At 48.0% G+C, this 15592-nt stretch overlaps 1 pseudogene; it reads left to right on the plus strand.

Moving 5' to 3' along the window:
* LOC143998044 (protein spinster homolog 1-like) overlaps positions 1-15592 on the plus strand; it is a 101521-nt pseudogene that overhangs the window by 76688 nt on the left and 9241 nt on the right.

Raw genomic sequence — 15592 nt, forward strand, 5'->3', positions numbered from 1 at the left:
GTACTGTGCTATCACCTTCAAAAATTTAGGCATTGTGTTACTTGGATTACTGATGTAGAACAGTACATCATCGGCAAATGCAGCCAATTTATGTTCTTCATTTCCTATTTCAATTCCCTTTATCTGTATATCATTGCGAATCGTAGAAAGCAATGGCTCTAAGGATAGCACAAACAAGAGGGGTGACAGTGGGCACCCTTGTCTCGTACCATTTTTCATCTTGAAAGGAGGGGACGGAATACATTGATCTTAACCGTTGCAGTCGGGTGATGGTATAGTGTCTTGATCCGCTGGACCATTTTTGGTCCAACTCCCATTGCCTCTAATGTCCGGAACATGAAGCCCCAGTCTACCCTGTTGAAGGCCTTCTGTGCGTCCGTCGACAGAAGTAGATTCGGGTTCCCTCTCTCTTTTGTCTGGGGCAGAAGGAGCAATGTTCTCACCCCATTGTCCCTTCCCTCCCTTCCTGGTATAAAGTCCACCTGGTCCAGATGTACCAGTGAGCTCATCAGGTCCTTCATCCTGCCTGCCAGTATTTTGGCAACCAGTTTTGTGTCAGCGTTAAGCAGTGATATTGGCCTATAGTTAGAACTAGGGATGAGCTTCATGTTCGAGTTGAACATACGTTCGACTCGAACATCGGCTGTTCGTCCGTTCGGCGAAGTCCGAACATTTTGGTCCGTTCGCGCCAAATTCGTGTGGCGCTCACGGCCCACAATGCACTGCGATGGCCAAGCATGCACTGTGACCCCGCATGCTTGGCCAATCGCAGCGCCAGCAGCGAGGAGAGCCATGATTGGCCACAGGCAGGATGCCTGTGGCCAATCATAGCTCAGGCTGTGTAGTGCACGCCCCACACTATATAAGGCCGCCAGCGCGGCGGCCTTGTGTAGTGTGTTGGCGTTTGAAGCAGTGGGTGTTCTGTGTACCTTCAACACAGTACACACCGATCGTTTTCGGCCGATTTTCGATCTTGCTGTTGTGTAGTGGTTGTTGTCTGCGTGCCCTGACCGCAGTATACACCGCTATATTCACCTCACCTATATAGCTAGTGATCTATCTTTTATAATAGAGCTTGCAGTCAGTAGTGTTAGGAGCTTGTGCGTGCTGTCTGCGTGCTCTGTACCCAGTACATACCGCTATATCCACCTACATAGCTGTTCTCTATTTGAGCCCACTTGCCAACTGCAGGAGTTATTGGAAGTTGTGTGTGCCTCCAGCACAGCACAGTATACATCTGTATATACCCCTTTATCTCTGGTGTTCTATAATAAAGGCATCTGCAGGAGTTAGTGGGTGTTCTGTGTACCTTCAACACAGTACACACCGATCGTTTTCGGCCGATTTTCGATCTTGCTGTTGTGTAGTGGTTGTTGTCTGCGTGCCCTGACCGCAGTATACACCGCTATATTCACCTCACCTATATAGCTAGTGATCTATCTTTTATAATAGAGCTTGCAGTCAGTAGTGTTAGGAGCTTGTGCGTGCTGTCTGTGTGCTCTGTACCCAGTACATACCGCCATATCCACCTACATAGCTCTTCTCTATTTGAGACCACTTGCCATCTGCAGGAGTTATTGGAAGTTGTGTGTGCCTCCAGCACAGCACAGTATACATCTGTATATACCCCTTTATCTCTGGTGTTCTATAATAAAGGCATCTGCAGGAGTTAGTGGGTGTTCTGTGTACCTTCAACACAGTACACACCGATCGTTTTCGGCCGATTTTCGATCTTGCTGTTGTGTAGTGGTTGTTGTCTGCGTGCCCTGACCGCAGTATACACCGCTATATTCACCTCACCTATATAGCTAGTGATCTATCTTTTATAATAGAGCTTGCAGTCAGTAGTGTTAGGAGCTTGTGCGTGCTGTCTGCGTGCTCTGTACCCAGTACATACCGCTATATCCACCTACATAGCTGTTCTCTATTTGAGCCCCCTTTCCAACTGCAGGAGTTATTGGAAGTTGTGTGTGCCTCCAGCACAGCACAGTATACATCTGTATATACCCCTTTATCTCTGGTGTTCTATAATAAAGGCATCTGCAGGAGTTAGTGGGTGTTCTGTGTACCTTCAACACAGTACACACCGATCATTTTCAGATGATTTTCGATCTTGCTGTTGTGTAGTGGTTGTTGTCTGCGTGCCCTGACCGCAGTATACACCGCTATATTCACCTCACCTATATAGCTAGTGATCTATCTTTTATAATAGAGCTTGCAGTCAGTAGTGTTAGGAGCTTGTGCGTGCTGTCTGCGTGCTCTGTACCCAGTACATACCGCTATATCCACCTACATAGCTGTTCTCTATTTGAGCCCCCTTTCCAACTGCAGGAGTTATTGGAAGTTGTGTGTGCCTCCAGCACAGCACAGTATACATCTGTATATACCCCTTTATCTCTGGTGTTCTATAATAAAGGCATCTGCAGGAGTTAGTGGGTGTTGTGTGCCTCTAGCACAATATACACTACCCAACTGCTTTTTTACCCAACCCCCTTCAGGCCATTACCATGTCTGGAAGGCCAGCAAGGAGAGGCAGACAGGCACGAGCCGATAAAAGAGGGCAAGCAGGCTCTGTGTCTAGAGACAACAGTGCTGGTCGTGGACGCGGTGCATTGTCATCAGCACGTGGCCATGGAACACGCTTGTCCTTCTTTTCGGCAGCTGGACATGCCGCAACATGCCAACGACTTGGTAGAGTGGATGACCAAGCCCTCTTCATCCTCCTCATCCTCTCTCACCCAGTCTCAGTGTACTAGCAAAGCAGCTGCCAACGCATCGTCTTCCCTCCTCTCAATGTCATCATCAGTGACTCCTTCCCTAGACCCACCACGTCCTCCTGAGGAGTTTCCTGAACTCTTTGAGCACAGTGTTGGGTACATGCTCCAGGAGGATGCCCAGTGTTTTGTGGGCTCTGATGATGACACTCAGCTAGAGGAAGGCAGTAGCGTGAGCGCAGAGAGAGGGGGATGCTCAAGAAGGACAGCAATCTGGCAGTCATGTTCCACAAGCTGCAGCATACTGCCAGGTTTGCTACAGCGATGAAGAGGGAGGGGATGATGAGGGCACTGACTCCACGTGGGTGCCTGGAAGGAGAGAGGAGGAGGAGGAGGAGGCACATGTCCAACGAGGCAGGATGCCCTCCGGGGGCCAGCTTAGGGGCAGCACACCGACTGAATCACACCGCAGAGCTCCGCCTGTGCAGGGCGCTGCCTCTGCGCGTTATTCTAAAAGTTCTTTGGTGTGGGCCTTTTTTGAGACGAGTGCATCAGATCGCATCGCTGCTATTTGCAACATATGTCTCAAGCGTATCTTGCGTGGCCAAAACATCAGCCGCTTGGGCACCACATGCTTGACCAGACATATGTTGACCTGCCATGCAGCTCGTTGGCAAGCGTACCTCAAAGACCGACACCAAAGAACAAAGCGGACCTCTCCTTGCTCCTCACCTGCTGGCATCTCCAACCCCACTAGACCTTCAGTCCTCTCTGAAACCTGCTCTGAGAGGAATGAAGGTGTAGAATTAGGTGTGTCACAGCCAAGTGCTTCCGGGAACTCTGCTAGCGGTACACCCACGTCCGATTATAGCAGGCAAATGTCCCTGCCCCAGCTGCTGGACCAGCGAAAGAAGTTCACTCCCAGCCATCCACATGCCCAGCGGTTGAATGCTAGCTTGGCTAAATTGCTAGCACTTCAACTGCTGCCTTTTCAGTTGGTAGACTCGGCCCCCTTCCGTGAGTTTGTACAATGTGCGGTTCCTCCGTGGCAGGTCCCCAAACGCCACTTTTTCTCACGGAAGGCGATTCTGGCTCTCTACCAGCATGTGGAAGGCAGTGTCCTTGCCTCGCTGGACAGGGCGGTCAGCGGTAAGGTGCATATTACCGCTGACTCATGGTCCAGCAGGCATGGACAGGGACGTTACCTGTCTTTCACGGCCCATTGGGTCACTCTTCTGGCAGCTGGGAAGGATGCAGGACAAGGTGCAGTAGTGTTGGAGGTTGTTCCGCCACCACGCCTCCAAAATGCTACTATTGGTTGTGACACACCTCTCTCCTCCACCCCCTCCTCTTCTTCTTCCTCCATGGCCTCTTCCAGTGCTCTGTCCTCAGAACCAGCGGTGCTTCGTAGGCGTTCCAGGGGCTACGCAAGTACGCAGGCAAAACGATGCCATGCCGTGCTTACGCTGGTTTGTTTGGGGGACAGGAGCCACACTGGGGCGGATGTTTTGTCAGCTCTGCAGGGGCAGGCCAAGAGGAGGAAGAGGAGGAAGAGGATGATTGTGTCAGCATGGAGGTAGAGGCTGGCACTCAGCATCAGCAGCAGCAGCAGCAGCAGCAGCAGCAGTCTTGTAGGGATGATTTACAGTCCCAAGAAACACGTGGACTTGTACGTGGCTGGGAGGAGGTAGCTGCGGATCATGTTGTCCTTAGTGACCCAGAGGACTCCGGACCGAATGCCTCAGCTAACCTACGCTGCATGGCCTCCCTGATCCTGCAAAGCCTGCGGAAGGATCCTCGTATTCTTCGGATCGAGGAGAGGGACCATTACTGGCTGGCCACTCTCCTTGATCCACGGTACAAGGGTAAGGTTGCCGACCTTATCTTGCCATCTCAGAGGGAGCAGAGGATGAGACATCTCCGGGAGGCCTTGCAGAAAGGTCTGTGCAACGCGTTCCCAGAGACTGGGAGGTTACAAACTCCTGGTCCTGCACAACGTGTTGCTGAGGCATCGGTCAGAAGGAGCGGTGGAGAAGGTGGCCGTCTGACTGATGCTTTCAGACAATTTTTTAGTCCGCAGCCCCAAGGTATGATCGGTTCCAGCACCCATCGCCAGCGTCTGATTTACATGGTGCAGGAATACCTAGGGGCAAGGTCAGACTTGGACACCTTTCCCACCGAAAATCCTCTGGCTTACTGGGTCTTGAGGATGGATCACTGGCCAGAGCTTGCACAGTATGCAATTGAGCTACTGGCCTGTCCTGCATCCAGCGTTCTTTCGGAACGCACCTTCAGTGCTGCTGGTGGCTTTGTTACCGATCACAGGGTGCGCCTGTCCACCGAATCAGTTGATCGACTGACCTTCATCAAGATGAATCAGTCTTGCATCACCCACAGCTACCAAGCACCTGAAGCTGATGTAACAGAATAATTTTTTTTGAAATATCACATCCCTTCAAGACTGCCTATGCTGATGCTGAGTGACTGTCCTGTTATGTTGATTGTCTATCCTCTTCCTCCTCCGCTGATATGTTGGAAGAACATTTCTGGTTCTGGTTGATGCCATCAGCCCAATTTTTCTGCCCCTGTTTAACAGGGGCGTTTAAGTACAATTTTTGATGCAATGCTTTGCAGCAGGGCTAATTCCTGCAATCAAACAAGAGTATATGGGAGAGGTTGCAGTGTTGTGGCACCAGCACCAGTGCCTAAGGCCCAATTTTTCTGCCCCTGTTTAACAGGGGCGTTTAATTACAATTTTTGATGCAATGCTTTGCAGCAGGGCTAATTCCTGCAATAAAACTAGAGTATATGGCAGAGGTTGCAGTGTGGTGGCACCAGCAGCAGTGCCTAAGGCCAAATTTTTCTGCCCCTGTTTAACAGGGACATGTAATTACAATTATTGATATAATATTTCACAGGAGGGCCCCTTCCTGTGCCCACCCAGAGTAACGGTGAGGACTTATAGTGTTGTGGCACCAGCACCACAACCACCAAAGGTCAATTTTTCTACCACTGTTCAACAATGGCATGTAATTACAATTCTTGATATAATCGTTCACAGCAGGGCGCTCCAGCGCCCACCAAGAGTCACTTTGAGGGCTTACAATGTTGTGGCAAAACCAACACCTTGTTCTGCCATTTCTGCAAAGCATATAGGGCAGGCCCCTACTTTCAAACATCCAATTTACAAACATCTCCTACTTGCAAACAGAAGGAGACAACAGCAAGTGAGATGAAAAAAGATGGACGACAAAACAAATTATAGAGGGGTGATAACCCTTCCCTATGTTTTCCAAAAAGCTTAAAAATAGTTTTTTTGACTGGAGCTACACTTTAAAAATGTACCAGTTGAAAATTACAAACAGATTCAACTTAACACAACAAACCTATACAGTCCCTGTCTTGTTTGCACCGCCTGTATACTGCTGTTCTGAGTATATAGGGCCTGGGGGCCACACGCATTTCCTTTTTTTAATATGGGTACAGGGTTCCCCTTAATATGCGTACAAGACCCAAATAGGCTGGTAATGGGCAGGGAGGGCTACCCATGCCACTTTTCTCAATGATTTTCAACCATATTGCAGGAACCAGATATAACATTAAAACCGCAAGCAGTTTTAAATGGTGTTATTTCCGTTTAATGTCATTTTGTGCAGGGACTGTTCTAAACACGGGAAACACGTGGCACTTCACAGGCATACTGCAGACACCCCCCAGGCACCATATTTAAAGGAATATTTAACTTTTTTTTTCACTTTAATCGTCATTAAAATCAGTGCTCCCGCCAAAACGGCCATTTTTAAAAACATTTTAGGCATTGACCCATGTCCCCTGGGGCAGGAGCCAGGTCCCCAAACCCTTTTTAGGACAGTATCTTGCATATTAGCCGTTAAAATTAGCACCTTTAATTTTGAACGTTCGAGTCCCATAGACCTCAATGGGGTTCTAAAGTTCGTTCGAATTTGGGGTCCGTTCGAAAGTTCTGGTGCGAACCGAACCGGGGGGTGTTCGGCTCATCCCTAGTTAGAACACATCGTCCCGTCTTTCCCCTCCTTCCGAATTACCGTTATTGAGGCGGACACGGCCTCCTTACTCATTTCATACTCTATACCAAGCCCATTCATGTATCCACATAACTTCGGGATTAATATTTTTTTATATTTCTTAAAATAATATAATGTAAACCCGTCTGGGCCTGGACTTTTCCCCGGGGCTGATTCCGTAAGGGCCTTATTTATTTCCTCTTCAGATATGGATCTTTCTAAGAGTTCCTTTTCAATCTCAGTGATTTTTGTTAGTTGGGCCTTATTCAAGAAATCTTTAGTTCTCATTTCCTTTTCCTCCACATTCAGCCCCTCGGACTGATCGACTGAATATAGTTTCTCATAGTTTTTAAATATTTTCGCTATCTCTGTTGTTGTATAGACCGTATCCCCCTTACCAGTCTGGATTTCCATTATAAAATGTATAGATTTTTTCTTTTGGAGTCTTCTTGCTAAATATTTGGTAGGTTTGTTCCCCCCATAGTACCTGTCCTTGGCTATTTGATTAAATGTTTTTTGGGTTTCCTGTTCCATTAGAGCTTTTAGTTCATCCCGTTTTGTTATTAATTTTTGAAGGAGCGTTCTATCTTGCTTCAATTGTTTTTTATGCTGTTCTTCTACTCTATATATTTCCTCCAGTAATATTTAAATTTTTTCAGATCTCAGTTTTTTTTTCTGGCTCCCATTGCTATCAAAATCCCCCTAATGTAGACCTTATGGGCCTCCCATAGGGTTTGTCCTGAGATATCCCCTGTGTCATTTATCGCAAAGTATTGTTCTAGTTCTTTGCCTATCCTTTCTTCCCCTTCTGCTTCTCAAATTAATTCCTCATTTATATTCCACATAAAAGGTTTCCTGGTCAGGGAATGGTCAGAGAGTGTAATTGTTTCAATACTAGTTTCAACTACTCTTTCCAAAGCTCTGTGGTCTACGAAAATATAGTCAATCCTAAAGTACGTCCAGTGTACAGGGGAATAAAAAGTAAAATCTTTCTCCTTCGGGTGCTGGGTTCTCCACGCGTCCACCAATTGGACTGCGTGCAATTTTTGTTTAGCCCTTTTTAATTGCACCTTACTTATCCCCTGCACACTGGACGTACTATCTATTCCTGGTTCTATACAAAAGTTCAAATCCCCCATCAAAATCACTGATCTTCTCTTGAAGTCCATCAGTTTACCCAGTATGTCAATTAGGTATTTTATAGAGTTATGATTGGGAGCATATATATATTAGCCAAGGTGCACTCCATTTCCCCCAGTTTACCCTTTAAAAAAGATATCTTCCCTCAGGGTCTGTTAACCTATCTTCCAAATTGAACCGTGTCTTCTTGGCGAACCCTATTGCCACCCCTTTTCCTCTGTTTGTTATGGCATCACCATAGGACCATATTGGAAAATCTTTAGAGTATAACTTAATATTTGAGTCATGTGAAAAGTGGGTTTCTTGTAAGAAGATCACCTCCGCTTCATAATATTTAAGCTCCTTTAAGATCTTGTGCCTCTTACTTGGCGTGTTTAATCCTTTGACGTTATACGTCATAAAATTTATAGCTGTCATCGTGGGTCTCTTATTTTGCTATGCAGATTCACATTCTCGCGTCTAAACTGAGGTTTATTTTCTACCCTCTTAATAATTTCCCCTCCCTCCCCCCAACCTCCCCTTCCCCTCTCCTCCCCCCCTTCCCCCCCGGGCCATACTCGGCCTTCGACGCGCCGATGGTTCTATATAACTTAACCATCTATGAATCGCCTCTCCAGGGTAGGCTCATACATGTGTCACCCGCTCCCTGCTCCCCCCCGTGCTCCCCCCCCACCATCCCCCCGCTTCCTAAAAAATCGCTGACTCTTCATCCATCCAGCCCGGTAGCTCAGGCACCTTCAAATCCAGCTTTTTGCAGAAGTCTACTAATTCTTCTGGGAATCTCAGCCTTGCCGATATCCCTTCCTTAGAACCTATCAAGCATGTTGGAAACCCCCAGTTATATCTGATATTTTGTTTCTTCATCATCTCCAATAAAGGTTTTAAGAGACGTCTTCTTGCCAATGTCTCTGGGGCAAAGTCCGTATATATTTGCAGCTCTGTGCCCTCATACCGGGCTACAGCCCTTCTTCTTAGCTTCGCCCAGATATCTGCCCTATCTTCGTAAAACCTGAATCTTACGATTATATCCTGGGGTCTGTCTGATCCTAGGTTTCTGGGTTTACCCACCCGATGTACTCGTTCAATCCTGGGGAACTCGTCATCGCCTTTGATAAGGAGTGGGTTAAATATTATTTTAATAATTTTTTTAAATCTTCTCCTCTTACTTCTGGTACAAATCGAATTCTCATATTTTGTCTTCTGCTGCGATTTTCTTGATCTTCTAACCTGTAAAATAATCTCCTGTGATTTTGCTGGGATAGTTTAAACATTTCCTTCAGTTTAGCAACCTCCTAGGCCTGTTTATCTATTCTTTCCTCCGTCGCCTCTACTCTTGTTAGCAGATGCCCCAAGTCAACACGCAGCAAGTTGATATCTGCTTTGATAGCGTTTTCCAGTTCCAGTAGCATTTCCATCAAGTCGCCTTTTGTTGGTAATTGGTCCTCTACTCTTTGTTCGTCCGTTTTACTTGTTTCTGATTCGCTATCATTTATTGATTCCTCTCTGGACTGATCAGGGGTCTCCCCAGATTTTTTTCTCCGTCCCTTTTTTCCTATCTATTTTGGGGTGTTGTTGTCTAGCTCCTTCCTGATTTTTTGGGCTTGGACCTTGGGTCATATACTGCTTTATTGAACTATCGTTAGTTTTATCCTTCGGGGTTTTTGGGGGGCCCCCCTTTGTTGCTTTACTGGTAGATTTACTCATGGTGACTTCCTTTGCCCTTCTTACTCATTTCCCCAGTTTTCCTTTTTATATCACTTCTTAGTAGGTGGGCTCCGTCCCCTTTTCCTTTTGCTATGGACTTTGATCTTTTGGTTCTCGGGCACACTGCTGGGGAGTATCTTTACCCCAAAGATAGGGGCTGCTTTACGCCTTTCCCGCCTCCCAGAATTAAAGTACCCGGTCCTCCCAATGTCCTGTAAGAATCTCAAATATGCGTACCAACAATTTGTGGGGTTCCGTCTCTGAGTCTTTCTCAAAGTCCTTTCCTCCCCAAGACCCGCCTTCCCTCCACAGCCTTCAGTGGGTACCTTTCCCACTAGTTTCAACCCTGATTTGGGATAGTATATCCGCAGGCCTTTTTAGCCCCGAACACGTACTACCCCCACCTAGGAGAAAGGCCTTATGCTGTACTATATAAGTATTGCCGTTCCTCTGAGCCCTTGTACACACGGTCGGAGATTCCGACAACCAAATCCGTCGGAGTTTGTCAGACGGATCTTGTCCGAAACTGTTGCATACACACGGTCGGACAAAGTTGTTGAAAAATCCGATCTTTCAGAATGTGATGACGTAATTTCGTTACGATGGGACTACGTTCAGGCTGGTAGCCAATAGCTTTGATGTAGGAATTTGATCTGAGCATGCGTGGCACTTTGTCCGATCGGAATTCTCTACACATGATCGGAGTATGTCCGATCGGAGCAGTTTGTCGGAAAATATTTCCAGCAAGTTGGAAAATTTGGTCCGACGGATATTCTGACGGAAACAGTCCGATGCATACCACAGACAGTCGGAATATCCGACAAAACGGTCCGACCGTGTGTACAAGGGCTTAGAGGTATATCAATGCTACTGAGATTCCAGCCCGGTATCTATAGTATGGTCATAGACTCCCTGGGTCGTTCCTTCCTTATCATGCAGAATTATTTATATTTATGGTCGCTGAATACATGCAAAAACGATAAAAAAATAAATTAAGAAAAAACACTAATGTCCGCAGGTCTTCTCCTTTAAGGATAGGAATACACCCAACTTAGCATGATCCACTTTTAAAGATACTCATAGGCCACAATCCCCTGTACTCCCATCCACGTACTACCCCTCCACGAGCAAACAGCCCTGTGGTGTATTGTATATATATTGCCGTTAATCTTGGGGATGAATTAATACTGCTGAAAATACCGGCCCAGTGGCTATAATAGGGTTACCAATGCCCGGGGTTTTCTTCTCCCTTTTCATATGAAATTAGTTGTATTCACAACCCCTGGGTGCATATGAAAACACAAAGAGAGGGCCTATGTCCACGGCTATTCTCTTTTAAAGGTAGGAGTACTCCCAGCTTAGCATAGTCCACTTTAAAGATGTTCATACGCAGGAATTCTTACCAGTTCTTCAGGTATACCTATTCCAAATGTCTCCCCCACTTCTCATGTCGGGTAACTCTCTTGACCACCAGAGTAAATAGTACCTCTTGATTCTGCCCTTCAACACGGTCCTAGCGCCCTCTTCGGGTCCTCCTGTCCATCTTAAACATAGAATGCTCCCCCCAGGAACTGTATAAACTGATCAACCATCTAGGCGGAGATACAGGAAGGGAGACAGGGGGCGAGAAATAGCGGCCGGCGGGGGGGTGCCGGCTTCCACTCCCCTTACCGCGGGTCCCCGCGCTGCTAAACTTTCCTTCGGTTGGCGGTCACCTCCAAGCACGCAGGGGGCTCACAGCCCGGGCCTGGCTTGGGAGCCTTCAGCAGCGACCCGGAGCCTCTCACTCTCCGGCGTTGCCTGTCTCCCGCAGCTACGCTTACATACTGGCAGACACATGCTGGCTCCTCCCCCCTGGCTAGCGTTCACGTCATCCCGTCCCTGACGCGATCTCCCACCATCGCTGGTTTTAACGCCATGGCTATTGAGAGCCAGGTGTTGAGGAACCGGGGTCTTTAGGACTCAGTGATTCCAACTATGCTGAGAGCACGGAAATCTTCTCGGAAGATATATCATCGTACCTGGAAGGCTACATCTCCATGTGTGAGGAGAAAGGGTGGCGTCCGCGCTTCTTTTCTATATCCAGGATCCTGCTGTTTCTACAGCAAGGAGTAGACCAGAAATTGGTGTCAAGCACCATTAAAGGACAAATTTCAGCTTTGGCTGTCTTTTTTCAGCGACCCCTGGCGGCTCGCTCTCTAGTGAGCACTTTTGTTCAAGGGGTCCGACATGTAGTTCCTCCAGTGCGTCCACCGTTACCCCTGTGGGATCTGAACCTGGTGTTATCGCTTCAGACACCGCCATTTGAAAATATCAGAGAGATCCCTCTGTTGACCCTTTCCCAGAAAGTGGTCTTTCTAGTAGCCATTACTTTGGCCAGGAGGGTTTCGGTACTGGCGGCTTTGTCTTGCAAGTCACCCTATCTGGTTATCCACAAGGATAAGATGGTGTTGCATCCGCAACCTTCTTTTCTGCCGAAAGGTGGTTTCAGCGTTCCACATTGATGAAGGCATTGTGTTACCATCTCTGTGTCCTAAAACGTCACATCCCAAAGAGGTGCCCCTCCATTCCCTGGACGTGGTTCGGGCTCTGAGGGTGTTTTTGTCGGCTCCCTTTTCGGAAGTCAGACTCCTTCGTTTGTTTTGGTGGCTGGTCTGAAAAAAGGCATGGTGGTCTCGTCGGCCACCATTTCCAGGTGGATCAGACAGATTGTAGTACAAGCCTACGCCTTGAAGGGGCAGGTGCCCCCTTTCCGGTTACGGCCCACTCCACCAGGACAATTGGAACGTCTTGGGCCTTTCCGACATCAAGCGTCTGTCGCTCAAGTGTGTAAAGTGCCGACTTGGCCGTCTGTTCACACCTTTACAAAATTCTACAAGGTAGATGTCGGTGCATCGGCTGATGCCTGTTTTGGCCGCAGAGTTTTGCAGGTGGCCGTGTAATTGCAATTTTACTTACATTTTTTTTTTCCTGGTTTTTGGTAAAAACACAGTACCTTTAAATAAATGCACTGTTACATTTGTTACCGCAAGTTCTGAGGCGGTTTGGAGGTAGTGACTCCCAGATGAGGAGCACTCTTTTTTTTTTTGTGGGTAAAAAGGTTCTTGGTTATTCCCACACACTGTTGTTTTTGTGAGTAAAGTTTTTATACTAGTTCCCACATGCCATTGTGGGTGAAGTTTTTATGCTGTTTTCCCACCCCTTGTTTTGGCACTGCTTGGGGACGTCCCAATGGTCTAAGAAAGGAGCTGTGTCAGTCGGTGAACGTAAGACAAAATAGGATTTTTTTTACTCACCGTAAAATCCTTTTCTCTGTAGTTCACCGACTGACACAGCACCCTCCCCTCCTAATTTTTTTTAACGTTATACTGCTTGTTGATGTACTGAGGCTGCAGTAGGCTGAGGGGTTGGTAGCCTTGGACGGAACTAGAAAGTTCTTGTTTTATTATAACATTTTAACATGTTCTGCCTAGTCCTTTCCTGAAGGTGGCGTAACAACCCGATGGTCTAAGAAAGGAGCTGTGTCAGTTGGTGAACTACAGAGAAAAGGATTTCACGGTGAGTACGAAAAATCCTATTATTATGTTTGATAACCCCTGCGGTGCAGTTGAAAAAACTCCCACTATTATTAAAGCTAACCCCTGAGCAAAGGAGCTCGGAGGTTAGCTAACCCAGACGTATAAAAAAGCATTGGATGGCATTTGGCTTTCAAGTGGTTCTGGGTGGATAGTATATGTAAGTTGGTTGGGGGGCATGGTGGGGTCACCGTTGGAGACTGAGGGCCAATGGCCGCCGGTGTTTTTTTTTTTTGTGGCCAAACAACCACCCCCTCACGGGAGGCCTGCGGCACTTCACACCACCCCCACCCCCGCTGTCTGCCGGTTGGTCCGGCACTTACCCCATCTAGGTGGTGGGCAGCGTCTCCGGTGTCTTCTCTCCATCACGGTGTTTCTTCCTCCTTGGCATCCAATAGGATTGCCTGTCCTTTCAGTCAGTTGGGCGATGGGCCCCTTGCTCTAATCGCGTGCTTCCAAAAAACACTCTTTGCGCCCCCCCCGCACTTTCTGATTTGCCGGGAGGATAGAGAATATTCATTTGCTGCTTTCACACAGTTAGTTGGGCTCGGGGCGCAGTGCTCCTGTGCCCCAAGCCCACCCTTTTTTGAAGCCTATTAGAGCCCCTGGCTCTAATCACATGCTTCAAAAAAAAAAACACCCCCCCCTCCCCAGTTGGAATCCATTAGGGGTGTAATGGATCGTCACCGATCCATGATCAGAACGGGTCACCCCGTTCGGGTCGGCACATGCCACGCTCCACAGAGTGCTCCGCGGCCTTAGGAAAGGTCGCGGCTTCGGCCTAGCTTCGGAGCGGCGGCCATCTTGGTGCACCCATTTACAATGTGATCGATCCGTCAAATGATGGAGCAATCACTTGTAAACAAGACTTGTAAACTTCCTCTTTCCCCTCTGTGTACAGATCTGTACAGTGGAGGGGAGAGATCGGATGGCAGCAGCGCTGTGGGCTGGATCTGTAGTGCCCACAGCGCTGCTCTATGACAATTGCAGTCACAGCCATCCCTCCATACCCTGCCAATACTCTGCCATACCCTGCCAATACTCTGCCATACCCTGCAAATGCTCTGCCAATACCCTGCCAATGCTCTGCCAATACCCTACCAATGCTCTGCCAATTCCCTGCCAATACTCCGCCAATACTCTGCCATACCCTGTCAATACTCTGCAATACCCTGCCATACCCAGCCATACCCTGCAATACCCGGTAATACCCAGCCATACTCAGCGATACCCAGCCATGCTCAGCCAATATTACAGTGGGGGAGATGACGTGGATATTACAGCGGGGGAGATGTATATTACTGTGGGGAGATTGTGGATATTACAGCGGGGACTATATGGTGGTGGAATTTTCACAGGCTTTTGCAAATTCAATTATTATTTGCTGATCCGAAAAATTATCCGATCTGTGACTTTGATCCGAGGAACGATCCGATACCTGAGTTTTTTTGATGCGTTGCACCCCTAGAATCCATAGTTGGGCGCCCTGTATGTAGATCAGGGTGCTGGACGTATGGATGGTATGGGAATGGCGGCGCCCCTAATGGACGGGCCGCCACTGCTGAGGGCACTTGCACTATGGGAGCTGGAGGCTCTGCATCAGGCTGAGGGAGCACTGTGGCAGGTTGGGGGACACTAAACAGGGCTAGGAAGCCCTGTGGGAGGTTAGGAAGCCTTATAGGCCACTGTGGGAGATTTGGGGGGGCACTAGTTGTCTTCGATGAGGGAGGCATTGATTTGATGTAACACTCCCCTTTCCAGCACAAGGTGCCCACTGCTCTGCCTGACAACATGGAGGGCACACTGCTGGAGGGGAAACTGGCTTTACGACCCAACAGGTGGGAGGTAGAAAGGGTAAAACGTAAATGGTACAAAGGGAAAACAATGGTTTAGAGGACAGAGATTTGATCTATGTAACTGAATATGTTTCCCCCCTGCCAATCTCGTTTCATCCTTCACTCATATCCCGTTCAGGCGGAGCTTTGTGCTGTCCACGTTTGGATTCACCACTGTGGCGTTTGTCACTGGTGCCCTGGCTCCCTGGGGCCCCACCTACCTGGTGTGGGCTCGAGCTGTACTGTATGTATCAGCAGTGTGACCAACCTGTATGTAACTATAAAGACATCCTCCTTCTAAATCATGTACAGAAGATTTGTAGAACCAACGTATTTCCTTTTTTTTACTAACAGTCACCTTTTCACGGTCTTCACAGCTTTCTCTTCGGGGGCATCACAGTGGTGACCGGGCTGTTGGGTGTCGCATCCGGAGTGGAAATTGGTAAACGTTACCGTAAAATAAACCCTTGCGGTGATCCTATAGTCTGTGCCTGGGGTCTTCTTGGCTCCGCCCCTTTCCTGTATCTTTCCCTGGTGTTTGCAGACTCCAGCCTTGTGGTCACCTATGTAAGTAACTCTAC

Source organism: Lithobates pipiens, unplaced genomic scaffold (genome assembly GCF_037356315.1).
Source record: "Lithobates pipiens isolate NorthernLeopardFrog02 unplaced genomic scaffold, aLitPip1_a1.2 Scaffold_19, whole genome shotgun sequence".
NCBI classification, from domain to species: Eukaryota; Metazoa; Chordata; class Amphibia; order Anura; family Ranidae; genus Lithobates; species Lithobates pipiens.